The sequence below is a fragment of the Mauremys reevesii genome, linkage group 8, assembly GCF_016161935.1.
Source record: "Mauremys reevesii isolate NIE-2019 linkage group 8, ASM1616193v1, whole genome shotgun sequence".
NCBI classification, from domain to species: Eukaryota; Metazoa; Chordata; order Testudines; family Geoemydidae; genus Mauremys; species Mauremys reevesii.
In genome coordinates this window covers 7841241-7865244 of record NC_052630.1, presented here as the reverse complement: position 1 = coordinate 7865244, position 24004 = coordinate 7841241, and the positions used below count along the sequence as shown (strand labels likewise).

Here is a 24004-nt window from a genome sequence, read left to right as displayed (position 1 = left end):
GGAATTTATTATGTATGTTTTCTCCCCCTGAAAACTGTCTAAAGGGTATTTCTGAGGTTTCCATGATAAGAGAATTTTATATCTCTAGCACTGAAGGACTGTGGTAAAGGGTTAGCTTTAAAAAAAACAACACAATATTGCTTATCTGCAGCTTCTGAATAAGATGTGCTCAGACACAACACAGAACTGCACAAACTTGGTATTTAACTCATTTAAAAGTATATTACTAGATCAGAGGTGGTGTTACAGTATATTGCAATTCAAGGAGTCTCCATGTAATGGCCAGATTTTTCAAAGTGTTTGGTACCCGCAGATCCCATTCTTCTCACAGGGAGCAGCTGGATACTGAGCTCTGTTAATAATCTGGCTCTTTCTCATCAAAATAAAACTGTTACAGACATTCCCCACTGACTGCAGCTCCCAAACCATCCTTACAGTAAATGAAATCATTAAAATATTTTAGAGGATTTGGTTTTATAAAAAAAAGTGTTCCTCTAAAATCAAGAGCTCATTTGAGTATCTTAGGTAACTCTCTCAAAATTAAGAAATACTAAGGATAGCCACAAGCAGAGTAACTATAGCAGGACCGCTTGGAAATAGTGACATAATAATATAGCATTCAAAAATCTGTGGTGGGAAGAACATCCCAACTGCCCACCACTGTGGCCTTTAATTTCAAAAAAAGGGGGAACTAAAAAAAGGGTTAGTTAGACAAAAGTAGAAAAAAAAGGTACATTGACTAAAGTGAAATCCCTGCAAGTTGCCTTTTAAAGACACCTTAAGGAGGCCCAACCAACTGTGTATACCCCAAATTAAGAAAAAAAAAAAAGAACTAAAAAAAAAAGAGAACTTAACCCTTAACCACCAAGAAGCAGTGAAGACTGCGCTTAAAGATGATAAAGTCATTGCGGAGAAACTAAATGGATTCTTTGCCTCCAGTCTTCATGGCTGAGTTAGTTGAGAGATTCCCAAACCTGTGCTTTTTGTAGGTGACAAATCTGAGGAACTGTCACAGATAGAAAGTATCAGTAGAGAGGAGGTTTTGGAATTGATAATTCAACTCAAACAAGTCACGTCACACCAGAGATGGATTTCACAGAGTTCTGAAAGAACTCAAAAAATGTGAAATTAACTAAAACTATAAACTATAACCTGTCAGTTTGCAGATGATACTAAACTACTCAAGATAGTTAAGACCAAAGCAGATTGTAAGAAACTCAAAAGATCTCTCACAAAGTAAGATGATTGGCAAAAAAACAAAAATGATTTTTAATGTGATAAATGTAAATAAATGTATGCAAAAAAAAAAAAACTAATACTATTAACATGATCGAATACTGTGTACAGATGTGGTCTCTCACCCTCAAAAAGATATTCTAGCACTAGAAAAGTTCAGAAAAAAGAAACTAAAATGATTTGGATAAATTCATGGTGGCTAAGTCCATAAATGGCTATTAGCCGGATACAGAGGATGGAGATGGATGGCAGGAGAGAGATCATTTGATCATTGCTTCTTATGTTCTTATGTTCTTATGTAATATACAACTTGACAGGCAACAGTCATATGCACTGATTATAAAGACTAGCATGTACTCAATGCAGAGGACAGTTGTTGGAGAAGAAGTCACTCATGATAATAATGAATCAAATGCAGGGATGTAAACTAGCAACTTTCTTCACCAGCCTGGGGAATTATCAGCCACACCCAAATCAGTCTTTATCCCTTCCCTCTACCCTCCATTTATTGTCCAAACAACCACAAACTGAAAACAATTTCCAGCTAGAGTTTTCTAGTTAATCATGACTCCCAAAGCGCCTCACCTGGACTCTCCCTTCCTCAGAGAATACTGAGGAAAACTGTCCATTCCTGCAGTATACACACTCTCCTTGCCTGCCTGCAGCCCTTTATAGGGGACACCTGTTCCCCCTTCTGGGCTGCATCCAATTAGTGAACAGAGCTGGGCTGGACCCAGGGTTCTGGCCCTGAAGGGAGCAGGCTGCCCTGTTACAAGTGCTCTGGGCTTATCAAACTTGTCAACTGCATTGCCTCACACAGGCATCCCCTAGTCCAGGGGTTCTCAAACTGGGGGTTGGGACCCCTCAAGGGGTTACAAGGCTATTACATGGGGGGGGGGTCGCAAGCTGTCAGATTCCACTCCAAACCCCGCTTTGCCTCCAACATTTATAATGGTGTTAAATATATAAAAATGTGTTTTCAATTTATAAGGGAGGGGGTCACACTCAGAGGCTTGCTCTGTGAAGGGGTCACCGTAAAAAAGTTTGAGAACCACTGTCCTAGTCCACCATGATTACTTAGATGACCTCCTTTGCTATAGATACACACACAATAACAATAATCCTGTGGCAACTGTAGCAAATACTTACATGGAAAGTATTGCTATATTGTTAGCTGCCTTTTAAATGCAATGCAGTACCTGGATACATGGAAGAGAGCAAGTCTCATATGACCAGCCAGCTCTCCACAGGCCACCAGAAAGTGCTCCATCAACCACAGTTTGGGGACTCCTGCCTTCTACTGGTTACTATAAGGTTGCGTGTGAATGTCCTGTTCTGATAGCAGCTAAAGGAGAGAGCTCTTCTTTAACTCAAGTGAGAGGGACATGTGTTTTTGAGGATTAGGATCTGTGTTTTATCCCTGCTCTCTCTGTGAAGTTCTGAACAAACCATTGTGTACAGTTGAGTATCAACTGTTAAGTCACTATATTTGCCATATTGTAACAATATAAGATGGCAGCTGATTCTTAGGATCTCTACTGCCCGTCGTAAGCCATCCTTATATGAATTGTACTTTTGTCCAGCTATATACTGAAGACAAAATTCTACTCTGCTCCTTCCACACTAGTATGTGTCCAAAAGCATCCTTTGATTTTAAGCCTAAAAGCCAGTACAAATTACTGGGGCCGAGCAGTCCAGAAGGGGGCCTGGGGCCCGGCTTCCTTGACCCCATTTAGCCAGTCCACCCTTGCTGGGGGGGGGGGGGCGAAAAAATTTTTTTTACCAGGGCCCAAACCCGCTCTCGACAGCCCTGCCTCTATGCGTAGAGCCAACCTCTCACATGAAAGGGAGAGGGTAAGGAGTGGGTGGGCCAGAGGAGTGGGCAGGCAACACTGAGAAATGCACACATGCCCCATGGATGTCACTTTTCCTCTGAAATACTGTCAAAGGCTGTATTACTTTTCCATAGTTCCTCTCATCTGCACAGAAACTACTCCTCCCCACCATTAGAAACGGGCTGCAAGTGAGCAAGTAGGAGAAGGGATAGGAGGTTAGAGCTCATGCAGAGGCAAAGGATCCAATGGCCTATGAGGAGCCTAAATTGGCTGATTTATAGGCCACACCCTTACTTTATTCTAGAGCAGGCTTGAAGGGAGAGAAGAAATAAATACCAAACCACCACCACCACCACATCATGGAACAATGCAGAGAAAAATTCTCCAAAGAGAACCTGTCTGCTTCCCGCAGTACAGGGACACAATCTGAATCTGGCTCAAGGTTTATATTTGCATCAGTTAATTTTATAGAACAAATCCAAGCAACTCACTCAGACTGTTTTCTTCCAAAATAATGCATATTTGCTGCCCCATCTTTCCAAAACATGACAAAAAAATCCATTGTTAATTAAAGCTCATTTAAAATTAAAAGAACAAATCTGCAGTTCAAATTAAAAAAAATACAACCCTTTCCAATTCTGGCTGGTATAGGCTACTCCTATAGAGAAGTGTGTTTGTAACCCAATGTCTTTTAGGAGACTCAATATTGGTATGCATGAAGCTAAGTATTTCTCACAAGCTAAGAAATACTGTGAAGGCCTATTGGTAGTGCTGCTTCTGTGCATGAGTAATACTGCCCTCCAGTAGGTGGCACACAGACAGGACAAGGAATCTACTCCTAGTGCTGGCTAAGGTAGTCCTCTTTAGGTCAAGTGGTCGAAGTCTGTGTTTTTGAAGTTAAAGGATGTATGATTTATATAGTAATTGTGTCTCTTGACTATAGCACATGCATACTGTGACTACTTTTCAACAGCTGGCATAATCAGCTTGTGGCAGAGGATTTTAAATCAGCCATCAGCATGTTTCAAATGCTTTTGTGCACTGTCTTGTCAAAGAAGGTATTTTTCATCACTCCACACCAAATGATAGCCAAATATCAAACAAGAAGTTTGAGAATAAAGAGACCAAGACAACAAGAGATTAGCTGCCATTCTGTTCACCTACAGAACAGATGTTCAATTTTCTAGTCACCTAAAATCATCTTCCAAGATCACATAATTTACATCTAGCGCAGCTTGTATTTTAAATATTAAGCATGGGCAACAGAATCATTAACAGATTCAAATGGTTCATAGCACAAAAAGTAGCAAATATAATTTTTGCATCTGCTTGTTAGCAAAAAACTGTGGGCCTTGAACTGCTGGTGGTTTGCTGTATCATTGGTGGGCACAGTAAATTTTTAGGGACAAAACGTGTAATGATAGTCAAATACATATACAGTATCAAGAAACTTGACCAATGAGGCAATTTCCTGCAGTATCTTAGAAAGATGTTGTATTAAGTTTAGCATTATTGTGGGTTACATTGTATGTAACCTCTCAGAGGCAGAAAGGGCAGGTGGGGAAGTAATGTGACTTATTAAAAGTTCAAAAAAGACTGGTAGTTCAGAATACTGCATTGAAAATGTGCCAAGTTGTATAAAGAACTGATCTGTCCAGAGCTGATCTGTCCAGCCTGTGTTCTGGTTCAGGATCTAAGATAGATGAACTTGTAACCATGTACTTGTAACCCAGCTGTGTAGGTTTTCAAGGACTAAAACCTACCAGAGCTTCAGGTTGGAGTAGAGGGTGACCTCTGGTAAGCTTTTTCCTCCCTCCCTTAAGAATAAACATGTTTGCTTAGAAGGATCTGCATGATAAACTTATAACTGTGGGCAATACACTGGTCCCAGCTCTCATAGAAAAGACGTAACACAGGTACTGGCCTTTTAGGCTTTCTGGCTTGCTGGGCTGGGATATCACAGTATAAGGCAGAGAGCTGTAAAGCCTGAAAATCCCTGGTCAGGAGGGAGTAAGAGATTGGTCTCTGCCCAAAAGAGGGTGCCTTGGTAGACCAGATAGGGAGGAATATACAGATGCACTTGATACTGAAAAACAGACTCTACACGTGTTGCAGGCTGACCTGGCCCACCCCTTGGCAGGGGGAGGTGGTGTTGCAGGTGAGCCCTTTTCTTGGGTAAGGGAAAAATCAAGTATCTGTATCAACAAGTCCAGACAGCTGATGCTAAAATGTGCCCCATTTTAGAAGGTCTAATTTATTAACAAAAATACCAGCCCAGAACATAACAAAACATTCAACCCCACATTTTATCAGGGAGCTCTCCTCTCTGATGCCTGTCAACTGCAGCCCTTCGTCTAGGAGCACCTCTTACAGGCTCCCCATTCTGGTAGGATCCCTGGAAAGCTCACCCTCTAGGCTCCCTACTCAGTCTTCTGACTCAGTCCTCTCTTGAAAGCTCCTCTCTATAAGAGCTTCCTGTTTCCCTTGGGAGTCCCCTCAACTGAGCTTAGGTAACCTATATTAGGCCCCAGTGCTCATTTACTAATCAGCCACATAGGGCAATCAGTTTTGCCCAAGTGGGTCTTTCATAAAGCAGTCACTGTCAGACTGAACCCTAACTCCCTATATAGGGCAGCTGCCCCTTGAGAGTCAACCATAAATGAACCCTCATAGTTAGACATCTTGCTACACTCAGGTGTCCCAGCATATATTAAACTAGTAATAATATTTTGTAGCTATCTGTCTTATTGTAAATATATATTTGAAGTCACCAAGCATTCAGCCTGCATTAGGGAATGATCATGTAAACTAAACTATTCTATAGTTCCTATGTATTAATAAATCATATGGAATTACACGGCATAAAAGTCACAAAGAATTTTGTTAATTTTTTAAGCTAGCCTACAGCTAGGAAGAACATTGTTATAAATGTATTCCCAGGCATTGCAGAGGTTGGGAGCTCATTTATAAAATTTCTTGTCCGAGATCAAGTATTTATTAATAATATCTTTTACATCAGTACAGATGTAAGCAGTGTTACAATTAAAGGAAGTCAGCCAAATATTATGAAACTAATTTTTTTGACTCTGCCAAGCCACCACTCGCACTTGTCATCACTCATACTCAAAACTGGTTTTAGTTTTCCATCAGCAAAGCCATTCTTTCCTCATAAAAAAGCAAATGGAACACTCAAAGCAAGCTATCAATAGCTCTTAGGCCACCATTTATGCATCTTTTACAACCTAGCTCCCTGTTTTGTACTACAGCTGGATAAATCAGTACATCAAATCATACAAAGTTTCTGGTATTTCTTGCTCTTTTTTTAGTATCAAAAGCTGTAATAAGTCATTCACTCAAAAGATTAACTCAAAAAGAAAATAAAGTTTAAAAATAATTGACATCAGACTTGATTTTGAAAGATGTCGGCTGTATTAAATCCAGTCCTGCAAACAACCATTGTTTGGTTCTTTCATGAAGCAAAAGAATAGGATGAAACTAGGGTTGCCAATTTTCTGACTGCAGAAAACCAAACACCCCTGCCCCACCCCATGCCTTACCCCATCTCTGAGGCCCCTCCCTCCATCGTTCGATCTCCCTCACCCTCGCTCGCTTTCATTGGGCTGAGGCAGGGAGTTGGGGTGAGGGAAGGGGTTAGGATTCTGGAATGGGGCCCGGGATGAGGAGCTTGGGGTGCAGCAGGGGGCTCCAGGCTGGGGGGTGGGGCCAAGGGGTTCAGAGTGTGGCAGAGGGCTCCATGCTGGGGCAGGGGGTTGGGGTGCAGAGGGGTAAGGGCTTCGGCTGGGGGTGTGGGCTCTGAGGTGGGGCTGAGGATGAGGGGCTCCATGCTGGGGCAGGGGGTTGGGGTGCAGAGGGGTGAGGGCTACGGCTGGGGGTGTGGGCTCGGAGGTAGGACCGGGAATGAGGGGTTTGGGTTACAGAAGGGGGTTCCAGGCTGGGGCTGAGGGATTCGGAGTGCGAGAGGGAACTCGGGGGCAGGGGGCAGGAAGGGGGCAGGCTCTGGGAGGGAGTTTAGGTGCGGGAGGGGGCTCAGCGCCAGAGCAGGGGGTTGGGGTGTGAGAGGGGTGTGGGGGGTGCACTCAGAGGGAGTTTGGGTGCAGGAAGGAGCTCAGGGCTGGGACAGGGGACTGAGGTGCAGGACGGGGTTTGGGCTCTGGGCGGCGTTTACCTCAGGCAGCTCTCGGGAAGTGGCACATGTCCCTCCAGCTCCTAGGTGCAGGGGCAGCCAGTGGGGCTCTGCATGCTGCCCCTGCCTGTGGTACAGGCACCATCCCCAGTACCAGCTCCGCAGCTCCCTTTGGCAGGAACTGCAGCAATGGGAGCTGCAGGGGCAGCGCCTGCAGACTGGGACAGCACACAGAGATCCCTTGCCGCCCCTGTGCCTAGGAACCGGCGGGAGATGCCGGTCGCTTCTGGGAGCTGCGTGGAGCTGGCTACTGCGGCCACCCAGACTTTTAGCAGCCCAGCTGTGCTGACCGGAGCCACCATGGTCCCTTTTTGACTGGGTGTTCCAGTCAAAAACCGGATGCTTGGCAACCCTAGATGAAACATGTTTGCAGTGTGTTTGTAGCAGTGTTTGTCCCAGGGTATTGGAGAGACAAGCGGGGTGAGGTAATATCTTTAATTGGACAAACTTTGAGTCTTTCACCAACATAAAAGTTTGTTGAATAAGTGATACTACTTCACCCACCTGCTGAGTATGATGGAACAGACATTTCACACAAATGTTCATTTCTCTCAGACAATAGTCTTACTGGGACTTTGTAAACTTTACACTGAAGGTTGCTTGTTTCAGTTTCAAAACACCAATGTGACTGACAATGTGCAATAATTTCCTTTTGATTTATTTGAAAAAGCTGACAGTTGAGTTTTAAATATTTAAATTAAACTTCCACTGCTTTCATTGAAAGGCTATTTACGATCTTATAAGGACTGGTGAGAAATGTCTGATATTCAGCCTACATTTACTCTGGGTCAATTTAATCCACTTCTTTCTTGTCCTTGTTGCTCACCCCATTCAAATACTTGTAAATTACTATAATATTAATTGGGCCAAGAATTTCTATTGCTGAAATCCATTGTTTTCTCTGGCAATCTTGCTGAGTAAGGGCTTCAGGACTGGGCCCACAGCTCTATTAATCTCTCTTCACAAGTCAGTCCCTCCTTCCCCTTAATCATTTTTGTTTCTCTTCTCTAAATTCCCTTCGCATTTCCCCTACTGAGCTGTCCAGAACTGATTTTATTGTTTTCCCCAGGTATACTTGCATTTTTCCTGCTTGAGTCTCATTTTGCTTCCTGCCCCTATTTCTGAACTCTTTAGATCCCTTTACATTATTTCTCTCTTCCCAGTTGTGTTTGCAACACCTGCCCGTTTAGAGCATGATTGCACCATTAAAGCACAGGGCCATTGTAGGCAGTGCAAAGCCACAGGGCCCTAGGGGAGCTCTAGGAGGTATTGTGTGCCTACAAACTTTACCTACACAAGGAAATTTGCCCATTGCTGACAATGATCATCAACAACAGGTGCAACTGAACTGCAAGTGTAGACAGAACTGAACCACATAGTGGATAAAGCATTGGAATGGAACTCAGGATATCTCAGGTCTATTCCTGGCTCTGCCATTGCCAAGGCACTTCACCACTCTGAGTTTCAGTTTCCCTATCTGTAAAATGGGGATGATGCTGGCCCTTTTTGTAAGTGCTTTGAGATCTGCTGATGAAAAGTGCTAGATCAGGGGCAGGCCACCTGCGGCACGTGAGCTGATTTTCAGTGGCACTCACAATGCCCAGATCCTGGCCACCGGTCCAGGGGGCTCTGCATTTTTTAAATGAAGCTTCTTAAACATTTTAAAAACCTTATTTACTTTACATACAACAATAGTTTAGTTATATATTATAGACTTATAGAAAGAGACCTTCTAAAAATGTTAAAATGTATGACTGGCACGCAAAACCTTAAATTAGAGTGAATAAATGAAGACTCGGCACACCACTTCTGAAAGGTTGTTGATCCCTGTGCTAGATAATAGCTAAGTATTATTCCACATCATTTCCTGGGGAAACTGGGAGTATCCACACCCATCTCTTTTTCTAAAATTTCCTGCTGCTGTTCCCCTCCATGCAGTAGCTCCACCTGAGGTAGCAATGATGGACATATGAGACTGGCCACTGACATTTTAGCCACCATGTTGTTACAGGAGCTAAAATGCCTTCAGTTGGTCTGTCCTAGCACTCCCACTGTTGCTACCACCAAAGGAACTGCAGTAGTGACAGTGCAATAACAGAAATTCAGTATCTTTATGGTGTTATGTTCTATGGACCCACTTGTTACCATTCTGAATTCAAGTACCTCATTGTCATTAGCACCAAAGCCCCTTCTTCTGTCCAGTAGAAGCTAGTGGTACCGACTTGTACTGTATTGCGGCATCTGCTACAAGTGATTCAGCTTGTTGTCTAAAGATATATTACTGTCTTTTTATTAGGTGGATTTATCTGTAATGCATCAAAGCATTTGAGGATATTCAAACTTGGCTTCATGATCATAATAGCCTGAGGGCTTGGTACTGATGGTTTGAGCTCTAGTACCCGTTTACATCTGAAATAGAGACAAAGTGATACAAAGTTCGGGACGCTCCTTTAACACTCACACTAAGTGAAAACATTCCTTTCAATTTGTGAACTTTTCTGCTAATTTTTAAGAGGAGCCTGGTGCTCACCTTTTTCAATGACATTTTAAAAATAATTAACTATTCTCTGCATGTCCTACCATTTTCCACTGAGAATCCCAGACTGATTAAAATATCATCCTGTCAGCTACCTCTGGGGAACGCATTTTGCAGCGCTGAGCTTGTATACATACATATGGCTAGCCAGTCATTTTATCTAACCAGCTATATCAAGGAAGAGCATGCCTAGCAGTGCACTGAATAATGTTTACCTTTGAGGAAATATTCAGTTAGTTCACAACATACCTATTTTCTCTCCATAAGGAAAGCTGGTTTTTCAATAAATTGATGGCTTTGAATTGTACAAGTCCCTGAAAATATGCATGCTTGCCTGTTTCCTTGAGAATCAGTCAGGTACGTTTTCCTTTCTCCATATATTACTTCTGTGGACACAAAAATAAGTTACTGAATGGCTTTTCTAATAAAAGTCATCCTTTTTCCACAGTAATAAAACTTTAGCTTTATAAAAGACAAAACACTAGACTATAGGAATTCTCTGTGAGTAACGCAATTCAGGAGCAACACTTGTTCAGAATATAATGATGGGTTAGCTTGTGCTCTGCCCTTACACAGACATGCAGAAAGCAGTAAGGAGTCTTCCCACATTCTTTGTTCTGGCTACAACTGAGGCCTGATCTAAATGAAGACAGTACATTTTAGGCAATGATTTTAGTTTATTGTTCATTTATTGTGTGATGTTATAATTAACTAACATGTTATGTTATATATAATCATTGTATGCTAAATAGAGTTAAATTGTAGGATTATAGAAGCATAAGATTAATCAGTATTGAGAGGGAATAATCATGTATTAGGTATCTAAGTAAGTGGGGTTGAAATGCAAGGCATGTAGGCTGAGGCCTGCAAGATTTTAGCTTAGCTATTTTAGGCCTTGGAGCTAAGAAATGCCGACACAAATAAGTGACCAAAGAATAACCCAATGCCCTGAGATTATGGGGAAAGAGGTAGCAAGTGGTAATATTGTGAAAAATTAGCCAGAATATTAATTTTAAATCATACAAATGCTGTAAAGACACGTTTCCAACATCTGCCTTAACCACTTGATACCGATTGTGCGTCAATGCTAATGAGAATAAAGAGAGCCTACACAACCTATAGAAATTGGGGTCCCTTAAGTTTCTAGGGGACACAGACCAATAAGGAAAAAGAGGATTGACACTTTTATGGACATTTGCAGAATGTAGGTATAGACAGAATCACGTTATAAAAAGAAGGTGCCCAGAGGGGCAAAATTGAGCTCCCTATGGGAAACTCCAGCAGGAACCATCCCTTTACTGATGATCAGTCCATGAGAGACCCATCAGACCAGTGGGGACATGCTGGCCGCTACTTCCCACTGCTCCCATTGGCCGGGAACGGCGAACTGCAGCCACTGGGAGCTGAGAGGCCGTGCCTGCAGACAGTCAATGTCAGCAAAATGTCTCATGGCCTGCAATTAGATTACCCATGGCCACAGGTTGCCCACCACTGCATCAGACCCTAACACTATTATTAAGGATGTGAGTATAACTATATTTGTAACTTGTGCATAGGTCTGTATAGCATTTCTGTATGCTTGGGTAATCAGAACTTTAAATGTAACTTTAATAACACTTGTAAAACAGACTAGACTTGTTCTTGTGAATGTATGTATGGTCACTATCCTTGGTCTTTGTGTGTTCCTAGAGACTCTAAATATAAAGCAAGTAGCAGAGGGGACTTCCACTCTGTTAAGCTTGAAACTGTAGCTGCCAGAGCCGAACCCATGGTGGTGTAATACCACATTACAAAATTTACTTTAAATAAAACAAAAGACTACAGAATCTATCCATTGACTACAATGAGCTTTGGATCAGGCCCTTGTGTCACAGGGCCTGTGCCCCAGTTGTCCTCTCCCACAAATAAATAGGCAAGAAATAAGTGGAACCCTAGTCCTTCACCCTTCCCTGGGCCAACCAGTAGAGCAGGCTGGCTGCGTGTGAGGAAGAATACGCTATACCTTTTAAATGGGCTTAGTCAATTACTATTGGCTATGCACTGAAAACACAACCAAACCCTACATATTTTTTTAATCCAGTTAAGCTGTTGTAAATAACCAAAAACACTGGGGGCTTTCTTGGGGCGGGGGGTTATTTTTACAAATACTATACTTTTAAAAAGCAAAATTACTGCTCATGAGAGGTACTGCACTGGCAGACTTAGAGGACAGAGTCCTCTAATTATACACAGAGCAACAATTAATCTGGCCCTTAGTTGGATCTAGTTGCAGCATTTAGCTCTGGATCTGGACTGCCACAGAATTCAGGTGGATGTTTGGATCAGGCCTAAATCCAAGAGTAATAATATTTGTAAAGAACTGAGTATTAACGAATTAATACTCAGCAGAGTATTAACGAATTAATACTCAGCATCCAATTCAGATGGGTGTCTTTCAGTCCCACGTTCATGCTTGCTAGGGCTGGCCTTACCATGAGGCGAACTGAGACTGGGGGCAGCGGGGGCACCACTAGGACCCAGAGTGTAGAAAATTGTGTCTACTGCTGGTGCATATGTATTCTCTCTGCTCTAGATGCACAGAGATGGAGGAGTGCTGTGCTGGAGGAAGGAGGGCACAAGAGACATAACAGGCAGGCAGGAGAAAAGGTGAGAGGGCATAACAGAAAGCAGCAGGAGCTGCAGGGAGAGAGAGGAGGAGCCTCTTATGTACCTCTCTAGCACCCCCAGGACTGATTAATTGAACTGATTAACACCAGCTTCTCAGGGAGCTTCCTGTTTCCTGCTGCTTCCCTGAACCCACTTGAGGAGAACAAGCAGTCAACTGAAGTAGGAGGAGCCAGCCAGCCTGCTTATTTGTCCCCTTCAATTGAGTGTTGAGAGCCATCATACCTGGCACAGAACAGCAGTCATGAGTGAAAGAAGAAAATGCCCCTCTGGGGCAGCATTCAACAAAAGAAAGCAAGAAAGGAAGCTTTTCTATCTAAGCAGGAAGGAGCTCTCCTGAGATACACAGACACAAATGTTCACGGTGAGGGATGTGAGTGGTGAGGAGATGCCTGATCTTCCAGTTAGTCAGAGTGCAGGTGACCTGGCAGCTACTGCAGCATCCGTATCTCCATCTCAAATGGATGTAACCATGCACATTCCTGAAGAAAAGTGTAGATCAGAGAAGAGAGTGTGGTGGAGGCGCAAAAAACAGCTGCTGCTGAGTTTAGTTCCTTAAGTCTAGATGATCCAGGACTGTGGACCCACTTGAGCAGTAGCCTGAGGGACTTCCTTGTACTGCATGGGCCACAGCTAATGAAAAAAATTCATGTTCCCCAAAGACAATGAAAATAGAAGTTTCCATCCAACACATTACTGTCTGGAAGAAGGCAGAATAGACATCTTTCAAAGTTTTGGCCCAAGCGAGGGGGCTTGGGGGTCATCATTTGAGCTCCCTGCCTCAGGTGCCAAAATGTTGTGGGACAACCCTGATGCTTGCTCAACATGCATTCTACAAAGAGGATGTCATTTAATTCAGAAACAATACACTAGGATGCTAAAGGTTTCTTCAAGCCATTGTTCAAGCCTATGGAATTTAAGGAATTCCTAAAAAGCTCTGACTGCTCACATGTCTCTCTCTTTTCACAGTTTGGATGACAGCTTTTATAAATAAATTACCTGATTAAACAGTTAATTGGATCACCTACCACAATTAAAGTATGCTACAAGATATGTTACACCTGCTAGTAAATAAAGATGGTGAATAATGCTAAGAAACTTTAAAATGATGCATCTGCAATTAAGTTTTGTATATGTAATAGGATAAATGTCTTTGTGGCATTTGTTATGCTAGTGTAAAATGGCTTCCCTCTTTCTTTCCTTTCAGTAGCATTCATTAATTTGCTACAGAAATTATGTTCAGTTTGAAAATATAGTTCTCTAATCAATATTAAACTAAAGGAGCAATTATTTTATAAACCTGCCCCCTTTTTCATTAGCTTAACTTCCCAATGTGAGATTTTTTTTATTCGTGTAACTCATACTAGTTTCCTATTGATTTTTCTTTTAAAGTCATGTCGATTGAGGGTTTTTTTCCTAAACCGCAGAACAAACAAAGAACATTCCAACTTACGTTTTAACTCTTCCACCCTTCAACCACACTTTCCTGCACAGATCCAAATCAAAACATCCATTCATTTAAGGACTCAATCTTAACCCTTTGTTTGTATTAAAGGAAGTCATGTAGAGAGTCAATGGCACTGCACAGGGACCACCATATAGTCTTTGCAGAATCAGGGCTTTAGGCATAAAAACAGAAGTACTGAGTAATCTATAGAAGAAAGTGTGGTTTAATTGAGAGGATGGTTGGTCTTGTGACTTAAGGGGCTCAGAAGATCAGAGTTAAATTCCCAGCTCTGCCACAGACTTCCAGGCAAGTCACTCTGTGATTCAGTTATCAAGCTGCAAAATGTGAATTCTACTACATCCTTTCTCCCCCTCTTTGTTAATCTGTTCAGACTGTAAATTCTTTGGGGCAGGGACTTCCTCTTGAAAGGATAATGGCTGAGAGAATAATCCACTAGGAATAATCTGACAAATTTAACCTCTCACTGTTCAAAGATATTCCATGAACAGACAGTCTTTTCTTTTGATTTATTCATTATTTGAAATTATTGTGACATTTTGGCAATTAAAAAAACGCATAGATTAATTACCAACACATCTCTGCGTTTGGTATTTGCCATTCAAGCTGTGATGGCTAGCTGTGGTTGTTCAGACATATCTTATGGTATTGTTCCTGTTCCTGTTCCCTGACTGGATGAATGCAAAATTTTAAAATTCAGTTTCCACACGTGCTTGCACATGTCACTTTGAAACTCATTTTGTGCAGACATTTTTGCCAATAAAACAAGACTGCACAAGTCATATCTCTTCCTCCTACTTTACTTCCTAACAGGTGGATGACTTGCGGGTATGTTGTTCAGCTGAGTTTTCCGCCCAAAGAATTTGGGCACGGTGCCTACCTAGGGGCTTTCACTGGCACATTTCCCCTTTTGTCCCAGTATTTGCTTATGTGCACATCTTGATCCAAAATATTTTACATGGATTAGGAATTCTAAAATATTGGAAGTTTGCAGTACATATGGGGAACAACTCAGAATGGATGCCCTTAAGCACGAGATTCATGAAGCAATAGAAGTGTTTATGTTTTACAATTGTTTCTACTGTTAATAACTGGGCAGTTTGAATCCTAATAGCAAGCTTAGTCGTTGAATTCCTACCCAATTTGTAATGTATTGAGATGATTGTGGTGATGCTATATGATGAATGAGGCTGAAGTCAATAAGGATGAAGACTAAAAAAATCCATTATTTTTTTTCCAAACTATTTACTAAGGGCTCAATACTGCCAGCCCTTAGGCATGTTAAGTAAATCCACTGAAATCAATTATGTGGTATTGCAACAATTGTAGGGTGACCAGATGTCCAGATTTTATAGGGACAGTCCTGATATTCAGGGCTTTTTCTTATATAGGCACCTATTACCCCCGACCCAATTTTTCACATATGCTATCTGGGCACCCTAAACAAATGTTACGTTGAGAAGTACTTTGCAATGTGAGCACTCCCATTGAACTCAAAGTGAGTAAAGGTGGCAGATTAAGAACCTAAAACAGCAGATGGCCAACCATTTGTTTTCTTCCTTTACATTCCAGGATCATGTCTGAGAACTCTTAAAGAGGCAGAGATTCTTCTTAATGCACATATTACTCCTACTAGTGTTATGTTGTGCACCTGATCCAAAGTCAATTGACGGTCAACTCCACTGACTTTCATAGTGAGCTAGGCATCTACCTTGCTTAGGCAATTTAGAAGATCCCACCTCTGCAGCCTGAACCTTAATTTCCACATATACTGTAGCTCTTTCAGGGAGGTACTTAGGCCCAGATTCTCAAAAGTAGTTAGGTGCCTAAATACCTCTGAGGATGTGGGCCTGACTTAATTTGTGTATGCAAAGTGCCTAGCACAATGGGGCCCAAGTTGAGGTTAAGGCCTCTAGGTGCTACTATGATACAAATAATTGTTATTAATAAATCTATCCAAATAATTTAATCACTGAATTTAACTAAGGATTCATTTTAAATCTTGCCTCCAATTCAGTTAATCATAATATAGCCAGAAAATTTTAAAGTGAAAGACAGAGGGTGATTTCAAATCCTGGAGTCATTTCGGAAACAAGATTAGCCACATGCAGAAGCCAGATGTGGCCTACATGATTTAGAGAAGTAAATAAGGACAAATCGTAAATTCCTAACTCAAACTTCCATTAATCTAAAAAAGTTTGCTTGAGTGAAGACTGAGGAAGTACTTCAGGATCAGTCCAATTAAAGGACTAATCCAAAGCCCATCAACAACCTTGAGTTGAAGGTCCTTGATAGCACCTTATCTTCAAAGCATGTTACCAGGATCAACCAATCTTCATAATGCCCCTGTGAAGATCATCATATTTTATAGAGAGAGAAGACTGAAGCCAAAATAGTAAGTGATTTAAACCAAGTTCACAGAGAGAGTTAGTGGAAGGTTTAGAAGTCAGGATTTCTGGTTCTTAAACTTTTGCCCTCTCCACTGTGCCATGTCACTAAGAAAAATATATTCCATAAAACAAATACTTTTTTTTTCAGAACTTTGTATAGAGTTGTTTAATACCAGAACCACAGTTCCACCTGATTCATGGTTCCATGTAGACTATGTAGGGATCAAATCTTGGCCCCACTGAAGTCAATGGCAAGACTCCCTTTTACTTCAGTGGAGCAGGATCTCACCCTAGTTCTCTTCTCTGCACTGAGCTTCATGAACCAGCTCTGCTTCTAATAATTCGATGCCATTTAAAGCCCCGTGACTTTGCACATTTAATATTTTTGCCATTCGCTCTTTAATTTTTATTTTAATTCCAAACCTAATGTCATTGTGATCCCTGCTTTACAGATACTTTTTCTCATTATGTAGCCAATCATATCTCCAATATCTCTTAATACCATGTCTAGGAATATATCCACCCTGCCAGTTGATGCACATATTAATTATGAAAACAATTCTGAATGAGATTTACACTCCTAATCATTACCATCATTTACATGCTGATATAAATTTATTTCACAGTCCAATTGGCCATGGCAGCCAATTCCTACAGCTGCATTGCCCCTCATTGCATTGCCAGACTTAGAGGAGGGGAAAGGCACAGGCAGGAAGGGAGCAGAAAGTACCAAAACCGTTATTTTCTTTGGAAAACAAAACACAACACACACGCGCACATGCATGCGTGCACACACACCCCAAGAAGAAGGGCACATAAGAGAATACAATGTAGTCTCTCTTCTGTTTAACATTCTTCCATCTCCTCCTATTCTGCAAAACTGGACCTACTCCTGCAAAGTGCTCAGTACATCCCTACCAAACTACTGGAATGGAAGGCACTGGGTACCTTCCAGTTTAAGCCTCTTTAATAATAAGCATTGTATTGTGGCAAGCTAAACAGCAGCAGAAGTAGGAGTGGCTGAAGTTAATTTGATGCTTATATGGTTAAGTTCCTCAGGGTTCTTTGTTATATGTTTGAACAGTGCCTAATACAATGGGGCTGAGGCCTCTAGGTGCTACTGGAGTACAGGTGATAATTTTAAAGCCCAGAGAGCCAATAACAGAGAGAGAAACAAATGAAAGGCACCACCCATATAGGGGCATATACCAGTCCTACCACAGGCCCTTCTAATTTTTTGTGCATTTGGGGTCCATTCATTTACTTCTAAGGATGGGCTTGTAAGTTTCTCTGGTAGAGTAGCCTATTTCCTTTACCTGTTTTGATGGAGGAATGTGAAAGAAGTTGTAGGGTATTATCACTGAAGAGGAAGAGCTTCTTCTTTCATGAGGGTTTTCAGCTCTTTTATGCTAAATATAGTGGGGGAGAGTAGGTGGTTTCTGTTCTTTTTTGCTAACTAATCCCTGATTCAAACACCAAAACATAGCAGGGAAAAAGTTTCTGTAATGTCCCAGGTCAGTCTGTCCCCCGGAAGAAAGTAAAGCATTTATATTTCCAATGGCTATCAAAAAATGAAGCAGCACATCCTTTCTCTAGTCCTCAGCCAGTTTTATTTCCTGATCATTTGTTTTCATATGACTAATATGCTCTCCATTAACTCCTCTGCAACAGCTCTATATCGGCATCTGGATTCAACATGCTGTCTGTAGAAACAATGTTAGCTAGCAGCAGGAGTGGGGAGAGGAACCTTGGTTTTCTGACCAAATAATGCTGTTTGTTAATTTATACTGCGGTCTGTATGTAACCCACTGATGTGTTACAGGTCTTTCCTTTGTATCCAACCTACAGAGGATGAGAGTCTTACAACCCAACCTAGGGAGCTTTGTCCTTTTAGTTCATACTGTAGAAGCTCATGCTTTTAGCTCTAAAAGAGCCTACTTCAATCGCCAATGTGTCAGCCATCACATGTACTCTTACTCCAAGGATAAGGAACCTCACTTGTCTTTTTTCTGCTCCATTCTCTTTAATATGTTTACCTCCTTGAGAAGGGCCTATGCCAGCAGCAATTCTGTGTCCTAGTGACACCCTTAACTATCAGTGCTCTTGCTGCTCCTGTTTCTCTCTGTGAAGGTGCAGGACTCTCCCCTGTGGCGCCTCCTGCTGGTCTTTCAGGGAATTAGCTCATCCAGGCTCCAGAGCACCCTCTGTCAGCCAGTGTCCTGCTGCTGCTTGGCCCTGTGTCCCTCCCAGGACCCCAGCGCCCCTTTAACTGGGTGCTGCCCCTGGCAGTGCCACCACAGTCTGGGTCTCCCCCTCCCAGGGGAACCCACACCCACTATCCCCACTTTGCCTCAGTCTTGGCTACTGCCCAGTCTCCATCTAGCCCCAGTTCACTGGGGCAGACTGCAGTATAAGCCACTCATCACAGGCAAAGGGTTTTGGACCTGCTGCCTCTGGCTACCTGTGGGCTGCCCCTGCAACCCAGTAGCAAATAGGCCTTACCAGACCTGCAGCCTGGGGCTTTCCTAGGCCAGAGCTCCCCAGATCCCTTGGCCTTTCCCCAGCCCTGCTCCACTCCAGACACCTGGTTAACCTCCCTACAGCCAGGCCCTTCTCTCTCTGAACACTGTTGAGCTCCTCGCTCCCAGTCTCTTATATAGGGCCAGCTGAGGCCTGATTGGGGCACGGCCCAGCTGCGGCTGCTTCCCCAGCCAGCCTAGTAGCTGCTTTCCCTGCCACAGCCCTCTCCCAGGGCTGGTTTAAGCCCTTCAGGGCAGGAGTGGGGTAACCACCCTGCTACACTCTCCTTGCTTTTATTATTGTATTGAGGTTGTGCCTAGAGGCCCCAACAAGGAATCAGGCCCCCCTTGGGACAGGCACTGCACACATGTAATGAATAAAGGGTCCCTGCCCCAAATTTACAATCTAAATCTTTTTACATTTATTTTCCCCATAGTAAATAACAGCTCCACTCTTTGAGCAGTATATATATATTATATATATACACACACACACACACACACACACACACACACACACACACACACACACACACACACAACCACTAATTAGGTAGTTCTCTTATTCCTGGCAAGCTTCTGCCATTTTCTCCCCTAACATTCTGAGAAATAAGGATAGCGTATTTCTTTAAAACCTTATTTCATTTTGTTCAGACCCAGTTTCTCTCAGCCAGGAATACACCTACATTCCCCACACCGCCAGGAACAGAGAGAGTGTTAAAACAGGTACACACACAAGACACTCAAAAACCTTGTTAAAACTAAATGAAATAACATTTCCACATGCTGCTTCCACCTGCTGCATTTTTCCCCCCTTCTTCCCAGTCTCAGTTTCCCAGCAACAGCATGCACACCAGATCCTCTGGCCGACAAACAGCTCTGAAACCAGCAAGAAATTACTTCAGATGCTTCAACCAGAAGCCCAGAAACAGAACAGTAATGCAGGTTAGTAAAGATGTCACCCTTGACTATCACTCTTTATAAAAAAAAGGATCAGCATCTCATGTTATACAGGTTTTATTTCACACTTGGGCCCTTGTCACCCTCCTTGTACAAACATTTTCTAACCTGAGCACAGTGGCCTGGTTCACCCCTGATTACAATGGAGTTATCCTAGGGATTAAAACTACACTGCTAGGAAGCATCACAAAAAAGAGGCAGACTCACACAGGTATCTGTGCACATCAGCTGACAACAGAAATGAAACCAATTTCACTCCTTTTCTTCTGACTGCTTTGGAACAGATCTTCACTGCTTGGTTTCTGGAGCTACAATCTAGTTTTTTACACTGGCCTTGGGGTTTTTTTAACGTTTGGTGAATTAGTATATACTTTCCCAAGGAGATACCTGGTTCCATAAAAGCTCTTCACTGCTACAGCGTTGGACTAATCAACATGTGCCAAATCCTGAGAGGTACTGAGCACCTGCCACTCCCATAGAAGTCAGCATCTCTCAGGATTTGGCTGGCCCTATGTTACGTAGGACTTGCCAGACTGGATCAGACCTGTGGTCCATCTACTCTGGTATCTTGTCCCTGGCAGAGGCAACCACCAAATATTTCAGAGGAAGATGCAATAGGAATATCCGAGGTAACATTTGTTGCTATTAAATAAGGATCAGTTCAGTTATTTATTTTTATAGATTAGATTAATAGATTTTAAGGCCAGAAGGGGCCATTAGACCATCTTGTCTGGCCTCCTCAATAACAACAGGCATAGAATTTCACCCAGTTATTTCTGTATCGTATCTTGTGTTGTCTAAAGCATATCTTCAGAAAGGCATCCAGTCTTGATCTGAAGACTTCAAAACTTCCCTTGGTAGTTTGTTCCACTAGTTAATAACCTTCACTTTGGTTCTCATTATACCTTTCTCTGTGAGATCAAAGAGCCCATTATTCCTGGTATTTTCTCCCAAGTATTTAAACAATATTTGCTTCACAGCAAACAAAGCTAACAGGAAAGTCCTACCTAATTTAATAGGCAAGGAAGCAATACAGTTCTATATAGTATTTTCTATATAAGCCACCTGAATTTCTAAGAACTATAGAAGTTAGAGAATTCTGTGCTTCTTGAAGGTATTTTTAACACCCTGGAGAAATCAATAACAGGACTATAATTCTCCATTAAAGTTTATAGGCTGGTTCAAAAACCTATAGCAAGGCCCTCATTTTTCTACTGAATTCTACAGGACTTTTCCATAAAGGAGAGGAGCAGAGCAGATACATTTCTATTTAAGTCAATTATCATTCATAGTCTTTGCTTCAGTGAGCATTATATTTTAACAGTACAGACAGCCTGCCAATCACTGATCTATTAACCAGCTTGTGATACACAGATGAAATATTATAATTTAGAGCACTGGTTTTCAAACTGGGGTATGTGAGAAAAATCCTGTAATGACAGACACCACATCATTTTATCCCTTACAGACTTCCCCACCTCCCCGCTCTTTTCACAGGTATATTATGGCTCCATCTCAGAGGAGGGGATGCAGTAGGCTACATTATTTGAAAACCACTGATTTAGGGCCTAACCCAAAGCCTATTGAAGCCAACTGAAAGATTCCTGTTTACTTAAGTGGGCTTTGGATCAGGATCTTAGGGCCCAATCCCTCTTCTGTTTTAGCAATGGCAAAACTCTCATTGTTGTTTTTTTTTATGGTTGCACAGAGACAACCCATGTTTGCCAATAGTTGGGGTTGGCGGGTAGAGTGAGAGCATCTGGCTGTGTGAGTATGCTCAGTACAAGCCAACCAGCAAATCCAGAGGAGGCACGTGACCTCACATCATCCCTCCCGCCCCCCATCATCTCTGGTTGCAAGACTGGGATCTTAATCCTCTTCTTCATTGTCAGTAGATTTGATTCTTCTGGAGCCCACTGTAATTCCCACTGAAGTCACTGGGAGTCTTTGCAGTGTGTTTAATGACTGTGGGAATCTGGCCTCTGGCTCTAGGTCTGATGGGGTCACTACAGGAATTGCTCTTACATTCATGGCAATGATTCACTTCTTTGTCTGTAGCATTTCTCACTGATCTAGGGCCTGATTCTGAAAGGTGGTGAGTACATCCTGACAAGTGTCCTCAGCACCTCAAAGGACTGGGCTCTATGGAGTCTGTGATTTGCAGCATCTTCATCACATTTTGTGTTGTGAACACCTGTCCGTTGGGAAATGGACTAAGCCCCCCAAACTCATTGTACAAAGGCCAACAAACAAACAACTTTCAGTCACACCAAGGCACACCCCTTACCCAGGCTGAGGAGGCCTAAATCCACTTAAGTATACTATGTTTTGTTTCCTTTCACTGCAGTAATCATTATTTTCATTATAGGTACTGCTCTGCTGACTTCAACCATCACTTCGGTATTAATGACAGGTTTCAGAGACTAACAAATTTATTTGAGCATAAGCTTTCGTGGGCTACAGCCCACTTCATCGGATGCATGCAGTGGAAAATACAGTAGGAAGATGTGTATATACAGACACACACGCACACACACACAGAGAACATGAAACAATGGGTGTTACCATACACACTCTAATGAGAGTGATCAGTTAAGGTGAGCTATTACCAGCAGGAGAGAAAAAAAACTTTTTGTAGTGGTAATCAAAATGGTCCATTTGCAGCAGTTGACAAGAAGGTGTGAGGAACAGTACAGGGGGGAAATAAACATGGGGAAATAGTTTTACTTTGTGTAATGACCCATCCACTCCCAGTCTTTATTGAAACCTAATTTAATAGTGTCCAGTTTGCAAATCAATTCCAATTCAGCAGTCTCTCGTTGGAGTCTGGTTTTGAAGTTTTTTTGTTGTAATATTGCGACTTTTAGATCTGTAATCGAATGACCAGGGAGATTGAAGTGTTCTCTGACTGTTTTTTTACTGTTATAATTCTTGATGTCTGATTTGTGTCCATTTATTCTTTTACGTAGAGACTGTCGGGTTTAGTCAGTGTACATGGCAGAGGGACATTGCTGGCACATGATGGCATATATCACATTGGTAGATGTGCAAGTGAACGAGCCTCTGATAGTGTGGCTGATGTGATTAGGTCCTATGATGGTGTCCTCTGAATAGATATGTGGACAGAGTTGGCAACAGGCTTTGTTGCAAGAATAAGTTCCTGGGTTAGTGTTTTTGTTGTGTGGTCTGTGGTTGCTAGTGAGTATTTGCTTCAGGTTGGGGGCTGTCTTTAAGCAAGGACTGGCCTGTAGCCCACGAAAGCTTATGCTCAAATAAATTTGTTAGTCTCTAAGGTGCCTCAAGTACTCCTGTTCTTTTTGGTATTAATGAATCTCAGACAGGGGGATGTTTTCTGTGAGAGCTGCTATTCAACTGTAAAATTAAAAAATTGACTTTATTGTGCTTTATTACCATTGTGTCAAGTGTGGCTGTCACTTTTAAGTTTTTACTGTTGTATTTAAAATTTCAATCAAAGGTGAGTTTAAATGATATCAGATAAGGTTTAACTGCGGGGGGGGGGACCCTTTTTTTCTGGCTGGAGTAGACCTGACTCTTCTCCTGATTTGACCATAACCTTTTATTTTATTGAAAGATATCTGAAGGGATAAACATGCTCCTCTGAGGCTTTTTTAAATTAAAAGTTAATAATAAAGTGGAACGATCTGATAGTGAAATGGACAGAAATGCCAACTGCTCTGAAACCTACATAATATCTTTCATAGTGTGCTCTCCTATGGAGCTTTGTTAAGTGCAGCATATTCTTCCTCCTTTATATTTTTGGTTTGCACAGATCCTGCATCATCCTACTCATTTTAAATCTGTCCCTTTCCTTTCTCCCCCCACATCCTCAGAAGCATTTGAACCCTTCCATTTGACTATTATGAAAAAGTACATCATAGTGGTGGCCAAAGACCAAAATGAGGGTTCCTTTTTGCTGAGAAAGATACAGTCCCTGCCCTGGAAGGTTAGCAGTTTCAGGGACACATGTACAAAGACCAAGGGTTGGGGACTGGGACAGACTATGCAAACAAATGAATAGGATGAGGAACTGTTTTTACACAAGTACAGCTCCATTGACTTTAGTGGCATTATTCCTGATTTACACCAGCATGAGAAGAGAATTAGGCCGCTAGGTTCCATGGAAGCAATGCTCTCAAACCTGGCATGGTCGACTTGGTACCTCAGACTCAAACTG

General features: G+C 42.1%; 1 protein-coding gene across 4 annotated transcripts in view; it reads right to left on the bottom strand.

Annotated features, from left to right (window-relative positions):
• ADAMTS2 (ADAM metallopeptidase with thrombospondin type 1 motif 2) overlaps positions 1 to 24004 on the bottom strand; it is a 352434-nt gene that overhangs the window by 271095 nt on the left and 57335 nt on the right. Inside the window, exon 2 of one of the 4 annotated variants that reach the window (XM_039486339.1) lies at positions 10061 to 10197. The exons of 2 other annotated variants lie outside the window; for them this stretch is intronic. The gene's annotated coding sequence lies outside the window, so the exon portion shown is untranslated. Of the gene's footprint in view, positions 1 to 1821; positions 1864 to 10060; positions 10198 to 24004 lie in introns of those variants that run through there. One more of the 4 variants, XM_039486341.1, reaches the window with a different exon arrangement.